This window comes from Taeniopygia guttata, chromosome 9, assembly GCF_048771995.1.
Source record: "Taeniopygia guttata chromosome 9, bTaeGut7.mat, whole genome shotgun sequence".
NCBI lineage: Eukaryota > Metazoa > Chordata > Aves > Passeriformes > Estrildidae > Taeniopygia > Taeniopygia guttata.
Genome location: NC_133034.1, coordinates 24,650,695 through 24,658,121, shown reverse-complemented (window position 1 = coordinate 24,658,121; position 7,427 = coordinate 24,650,695). Strand labels below are relative to the sequence as shown.

At 46.6% G+C, this 7,427-nt stretch overlaps 1 long non-coding RNA gene across 1 annotated transcript; it reads right to left on the bottom strand.

Annotated features, from left to right (window-relative positions):
* Positions 1 to 2,685: 2,685 nt before the first annotated feature.
* LOC140684751 (uncharacterized) lies at positions 2,686 to 6,972 on the bottom strand. The gene is made up of 3 exons (XR_012057480.1): positions 6,576 to 6,972; positions 3,109 to 3,178; positions 2,686 to 2,709 (listed from the first exon to the last, which is right to left on the bottom strand). It is a non-coding gene; the product is annotated as an uncharacterized lncRNA (long non-coding RNA).
* Positions 6,973 to 7,427: the final 455 nt, after the last annotated feature.

The following is a 7,427-nucleotide window of genomic DNA, read 5'->3' as shown; positions in this document are numbered from 1 at the left end:
GGTCATTGCAAGGTCATTTCAAGGTCACTGGGGTCATTTCAAGGTCATTCAAGGTCATTTTGGGGTTACTTTGGGTCATTGGGGTTACTTCAGGTCATTTTTAAATTTTGGGATTTTTGAGTTCCTGACTGGGGTTACTTTAGGTCATTTCAAGGTCAGTTCAAGGTGATTTTGGGGTCACTGGGGTCATTTCAAGGTCACTCAAGGTCATTTTGGGGTTACTTGAGGTCATTTTTGGATTTTGAGATTTTTGATTCCCTGACTGGGGTTACTTTAGGTCATTTCAAGGTCATTTCAAGGTCACTTTGGGGTCACTGGGGTCATTTGAAGGTCATTGAGGTCATTTTGGGGTTACTTTGGGTCATTGGGGTTACTTCAGGTCATTTTTAAATTTTGGGATTTTTGAGTCCCTGACTGGGGTTACTTTAGGTCACTTCAAGGTCAGTTCAAGGTCATTTCAAGGTCACTGGGGTCATTTCAAGGTCATTGAGGTCATTTTGGGGTTACTTGAGGTCATTTTTGGATTTTGGGATTTTTGAGTCCCTGACTGGGGTTACTTTAGGTCATTTCAAGGTCGTTTCAAGGTCATTTTGGGGTCACTGGGGTCATTTCAAGGTCACTCCAGGTCATTTTGGGGTTACTTTGGGTCATTGGGGTTACATGAGGTCATTTTTGGATTTTGAGATTTTTGAGGAATTGGGGTGGGACACCTGAAAACCTCCAAAACCCGGGGGGGTCCCAGGGATGGCTCCTGGCAGGAACTGGGGTTCCTTTTGGGATGGAAATGGGGTCCTGGGCTCCAGCAGCCCCTCCTGGATTTGGGGTTCCGTCTGGGCTGGCAGCAGCAGCAGCTCCTGAATGGGGAAAAATGGGAGAGGAACAGGGAAAATAATGGGGGGAATAATGGGGAAAATGGGGGAAATGGGGCGAAATAATGGGAAAAAATAATAGGGAAATAATGGGGAAAAATAATTGGGGAAATAAGTGGAAAAAATAATGGGAGGAAATAATGGGGGAAAAAACAATAGGGGAAAACAATGTGGGAAAAAAATGGGGGGGAAACATTGGGGGAAAACAATGGGGCGAAAACAGTGGGGGGAAACAATGTGGGAAAAAAATGGGGAAAATAATGGGGGAAAACAATGGGGGGAAAACAATTGGGGAAAACAATTGGGGAAAACAGTGGGGAAAAGAATGGGGGAAAAGAATGGGGGAAAAAATGGGGGGAAAGCAATGGGGAAAATAATGGGGGAAAACAATGGGGAAAATAATGGGGAAAAACAATTGGGGAAAAAATGGGGGAGAAAAATGGGGGAGAAAATAATAGGGGGAAAATGAGGGAGAAAAATAGGGGGGAAACAATGGGGGAAAACAATGGGGGGCATAATAAAAGGGGAAAAAATAGGGGAGAAAAAAATGGGGGAAAACAACCGGGGGAAAATTGGTGAGAAAACAATGGGGGAATAACAATGGGGGAAACAATGAGGGGGAAACAATGAGGGGAAAACAATGGGGGAAAACAATGGGGGAAAACAATGGGGGAAAACAATGGGGGAAAACAATGGGGGGAAAATAATGGGGGGAAAATAATGGGGGGAAAATAATGGGGGAAAACAATGGGGGGAAACAATGGGGGAAAACAATGGGGGAAAACAATGGGGGGAAAACAATGGGGGAAAACAATGGGGGGAAAACAATGGGGGAAACAATGAGCAAAAAGAAAAATAAAGGGAAAAGGAATGGCAGCTCTTTGCTAGAATGTATATAATGAGGAAAACAATCCCATTAACAATCCCAAAAGCCTTTCCCACCATTCCCCCCGGGTGTAGCTGTGGGAACAGTGGGATGTCTGGCTGGATGTGGGGTTTGGGTTAAAGGGGAGCAAAACCCCCAAAGCAGCAGCAGGAAACACCTGGAGGAGGGAGAAGGTGGAGGAGAGAGGGAGATTTTGGGGTTTTCCTCGGCGGCTCTCACCTGTCCCATGCCATGTCCTGGGGGTGGCAGCGGCAGCCGGGAGAGGGGGCAGGGATTGGGGTCCTGGATTTGCCCTAAAGCACTGAGCAGAGGGTCAGGGACCCTCCAGAGAGAGGGGTCAGGGACTGGGGTCCTGGGATTCCCCCAAGCACAGGGATTGGGGTCAGGGACTGGGGTCCTGGGTATCCCCCAAGCACAGGGATTGGGGTCCCCGGCAGTGAGGTCAGGGTGACAAAACCCCAGTTCTGGAGCAGAGACTCACCCACAGCAGGAGGAGCAGTGAGGGACAGGTGGTAGCAAATTGTCCCCACAGCAGCAGCAGCAGCAGTCTGGCCCCAAAGCCACCCCTGTCCCCACAACAGCAGTCTGGCCTCAAACCCATCCCTGTCCCATCCCTGTCCCCACATCAGCAGCCTGGCCCCAAACCCACCCCTGTCCCCACAGCAGCCTGGCCCCAAACCCATCTCTGTCCCCACAGCAGCAGCCTGGCCCCAAACCCACCCCTGTCCCCTCCCTGTCCCATCCCTGTCCCCACAGCAGCCCAGCCCCAAATCCATCCCTGTCCCCTCCCTGTCCCCACAGCAGCAGTCTGGCCCCAAAGCCACCCCTGTCCCCACAGCAGCAGCAGCCCAGCCCCAAACCCATCCCTGTCCCCACAGCAGCATTATCAGCCCGGCCCCAAACCCATTCCTGTCCCCTCCCTGTCCCCACAGCAGCCTGGCCCCAAACCCATCCCTGTCCCATCCTTGTCCCCTCCCTGTCCCCTCCCTGTCCCCACAGCAGCATCAGCCCGGCCCCAAACCCATCCTTGTCCCCACAGCAGCCTGGCCCCAAACCCAGCCCTGTCCCATCCATGTCCCCACAGAATCAGCCCGGCCCCAAACCCCTCCCTGTCCCCTCCCTGTCCCCACAGCAGCCCGGCCCCAAACCCATCCTGGTCCCCACAGCATCAGCCCGGCCCCAAACCCACCCCTGTCCCCTCCCTGTCCCCTCGCTGTCCCCTCGCTGTCCCCTGGCTGTCCCCAGAGGAGCAGGGACACCCCCAAGCCCAGCCAACCCCCCCAGACCCCTGCCCTGCCTTGGGACCCCCCCAGCACCGAGTTCAGCCCCGATAAAACCCCAAGAAATCCTCACCCCATCCCGAGCACGGCTGTGTCCCCCGAGTTCCTCCATCCGCTCTGAGCAGCAAAAGGAGCCAAAGTCCCTGGGAGAAAGAAATAAAAAAAAAAAAGGGAAAAAAGTAACTTTCCACACCTGTGGGGTTTGCACAGGTGGGATCTGGTTCCCCTGAGCACCAAAACAAGGAGAGCAAGGACTGAAGGAGCCACCCAAATGTCCTGTGATACAGGAATTAATTTGTTATTTAATTTTTGTTTTGTGCCAAAAATGCAGCCCCAAATAAAGGAGAGCAGCACCTCATTTAAATTAAGATGCAAAATGTTGAAGAAGCCACCCAAATATCCTTTGATACAGGAATTAATTAGTTATTTAATTTTTGTTTTGTGCCAAAAATGTAGCCCCCCAAAAAAAGGAGAGCAGCACCTCATTTAATTAAGATGTGAAGTATTGCAGAATCCACCCAAATATCTTTTGAGACAGGAATTAATTTGTTATTTAACTTTTGTCTTGTACCAAAAATGCAGCACCTCATTTAAATTAAGCTGTAAAATATTGAAGAAGCCACCCAAATATCCTCTGATACAGGAATTAATTTGTTATTTAATTTTTGTTTTGTGCCAAAAATGCAGCACCAAAGGAGAGCAGCACCTCATTTGAATTAAATTTAAGGTACTGAAGGGGCCACCCAAATGCCCTTTGATACAGGAATTAATTTGTTATTTAACTTTTGTTTTGTACTAAAAATGCAGCACTGAAGGAGAGCAACACCTAATTTAAATTAAGATGTAAAATGTTGAAGAAGCCACCCAAATATCCTTTGATACATGAATTAATTTGTTATTTAACAGTGCTTTTGTACCAAAAATGCAGCACCAAAGGAGAGCAGCACCTCATTTAATTAAGATGTGAAGTATTGCAGAAACCACCCAAATATCCTTTGAGACAGGAATTCATTGTTATTTAACTTTTGTCTTGTACCAAAAATGTAGCACCTCATTACATTAAGCTGTAAAATATTGAAGAAGCCACCCAAATATCCTCTGATACAGGAATTAATTTGTTATTTAATTTTTGTTTTGTACCAAATGCTGTTGAGAGAAAAAATCCTGGGAAAAATTGAGCGTATTTGCTCTGGTATGTGAGGAAAACCAACCAGAATTCATCTAGAAAAAATAAACATTGTATTTAAATATGAAATATTTATGTTGGAGAGCAAATAGTAAAATAATGGAATTTTTTTTTTTTTACTCCTGCTCAGCCCTCAGGGTGAGAAATGCTCTTCCCATTGTGTGGGAATGGTGTTCCTGCTGTTCCTCATGGGCTTGCTCCAGTTAATTATGGGATTTAATTAGTCATGAGCGGTGCCTGGGGAATAAGATAAATGGTCTCTCCTGATTTATAACATTCCAGAGCGGCCTAAACCAAGGGAAATTGGGAATTCTCACTGATGGGTGAGCCTGGGGGGCTCACCAAGTATTTTATATATATTTGATATACTCCCAAGTATTTATGAATGAACCATGAGCGTTCCCCTCCAGATAATCCCTCACATTCCCTCACAAATCTTTGGAGTTTCAGCTCCTGGAATCCCTCTGCTCCTGGAGGGAAAGGCTGGAAAGGGCATTTAGGGCATTTTAAACAACTTGAGCCATGTCCATGGGAAGCAGGCTGGGATTTGGGAGTTTTATTTATTCGTTCCTCCTTCAGGCTGGATTTGATTTAAGCTCTGTGGCAGTCGGGATTGGGTTTAAGGGAGCAAGGCCAGCTCCCCCTGGAAAGAAAAATGGATTTTCCAGGAGTTCCACTCATCTTGCACAGCACAAGGACACTCAAAATAAACATTTGGGAAAGATTCGAGGACCTAAAATCCATAACCCACTGCAAGAGCTGCTGGTTCTGGCTCTGGGAAGTGTCTGGAATGGAAAAAAAACCACTGGGAAGCTTTAAATGGAGCAAAATCCACAATAAATCTGGGAATGGGAGGAACAGACACATGAGGTGTTGGGCAGGGCAATTAATTAGGGATAATAAAGTGCAGGGGAATGACAGCATCCAATTTAAGGAGGAATTAATGGAAATTGCATAATTCCTGCTGCTTTTCCTTGTAAAGATGGGCTTTGCATCCCACAGCTCTGCTCAGGATTGGAAGGGGGTTTGTGCCTTAAACTTTTGGGGTTTTAAACAGAAGCATTGAAAATCCATCATTATTACAAAAAATGTGGAATTTATGGTTGGACCAACAAATATTTCCCAGCCTGAACCAGGAACAGTATCCAGGGAAATGCCTCTAAATTAGCCATGGGATTAGAAGAATAATTAAGAAATATTTACTTACAGTTATATCCAGTCCCTTTTCCTTATGCTGTGATTAATTAAATTCCCAGATTTCCTCGTAGTCTCCGTGTATATTACACATGGAAATTAATTTTCTCCAACAACTCATTAAGGGCCCCAAAGGCTGCAGATCCCACTCGACTCAGTTATTCCTCACTTTGCATTGGAAATCTTTCCCAGCTCCCACATGGAGCAAGCCAGAGGCATTTCCCGTGAATTCCAGGGAATTTAGAGCAGAAAAAGTTCTTTTTGGGATATTGGGTTTTATTCATTAAGCAGGTGGGACTGCAGGGGGAATTTCCCAGCACCAAAATGGAGTTTTCAGGATGCACCCAAAGCCATCTCCAGGTTTTTCCAGGGATAAATCCAATGTTTTCCAAGTGTTTCCATGTGGTTTTGTTTAAAACAATCTAATAATTTAGAATTCTTGAAATGGCACAATTTGAAATTAAATTGGTGATTTTAAGTTATTAAAATAATAATGAATAAGAATGTTATTGCACTGCACAAGTGCTTTTATCTGGTGCATGAAATGGGGAATTCTCCATTTTCATCCAGCCCAGGAATCCAAGGCCTGGAAGTGCTGGGGAAGTTGGGGTGGGGTCTCTGCTGCCAGGGCCCACCGTGTCCTGTCAGGAAAGGTGGGGTTTGGATGGATCCCCTGACCCCCAATCCCATGGAAAAATTGGAGATGGGATCCCCATCTTATCACAGAGCCATGAATGGTTTGGGTTGGGAGGAACCTTCAATCCTGTCCCAGTCCAGAGTCGTGGAATGGTCTGGGTTGGAAGGAACCTTCAATCCCATCCTATTCCAGAGCCATGAATGGTCTGGGTTGGAAGGAACCTTCAATCCCATCCCATTCCATTCCAGAGCCATGAATGGTTTGGGTTGGGAGGAACCTTCAATCCCATCCCATTCCATTCCAGAACCATGAATGGTTTGGGTTGGGAGGAACCTTCAATCCCATCCCATTCCAGCCCTGCCATCGGGAACTTCCACCATCCCAGGTTCTCCAAGCCCTGCCCAGCCTGGCCTTGGGCACTGCCAGGGATCCAGGGGCAGCCCCAGCTGCTCTGGCACCTGTGCCAGGGCCTGCCCACCCTCCCAGCCGGGAATTCCTTCCCGATATCCCAGGTAAATCCCACCTCCACACGCAGGTGAGGCTCCCTGGCCTGCAGTTCCCAGGATTTTCCTTTTTTGCCCTTCTGGAAGCAGGAATGATGTTTGCCCATCCTCATGGCTCCTGGAAAACTGCTTTTTAGGCTTCATTTTGGAAGGAATTTGAGGTTCCTACAGACACCCTGCAAGGAGCCACATCCAGGATTTCATTTTCTCTTGGATAAATCCATCTGGAAGCGACCGAGCGTGGGCGGGATGAGACAACTCCAGCTTAGTCCAATATTTGACCGAGGCAATTCAATAATTCCATTGTTAAATATCTGGGAATCTGTTTCTTGAGATTTGGGGAGGCTGTGGGAGCCATCCAGGAGTGGGAATCACAGCCAGAGGCAGCACGGAGGGGTCAATGGAATTCTCCAGAAGTGTTTCCACACTAAGGAGCTCCCGGGGAGGGAGATGGAGCAGAGGGAACCAGCTCAGCTTCGCAGAAATTTGGGCTCAGAGCACAATGTACCACGTGCTTGAAATCCTTGGAATTGCCTCTGGAAAATGGATTTTTGACAATGTTAGGGAAAGACCCCTTAAGGAATTTGCGCCTGAAGAGCATCATTAACCCCAGTGAAGCCACCTGGATGCAGATTTGGGGTTGGAATGGTGTATGATAAATTCCCATCGAGGAGCTGCTGGAACGGGCTGTTTGGAGTTTGTGCTGGCAGCTGGGTTTATGTATATAAAATATAAAACATAGGATCTATAAAATTAAAGATAAAAAATAGAATCTATGAAACATAAAGTATAAAGTATAATATATATATTATATATAACATATAATATATAATATATAATATATAATATACAATATACAATATACAATATAT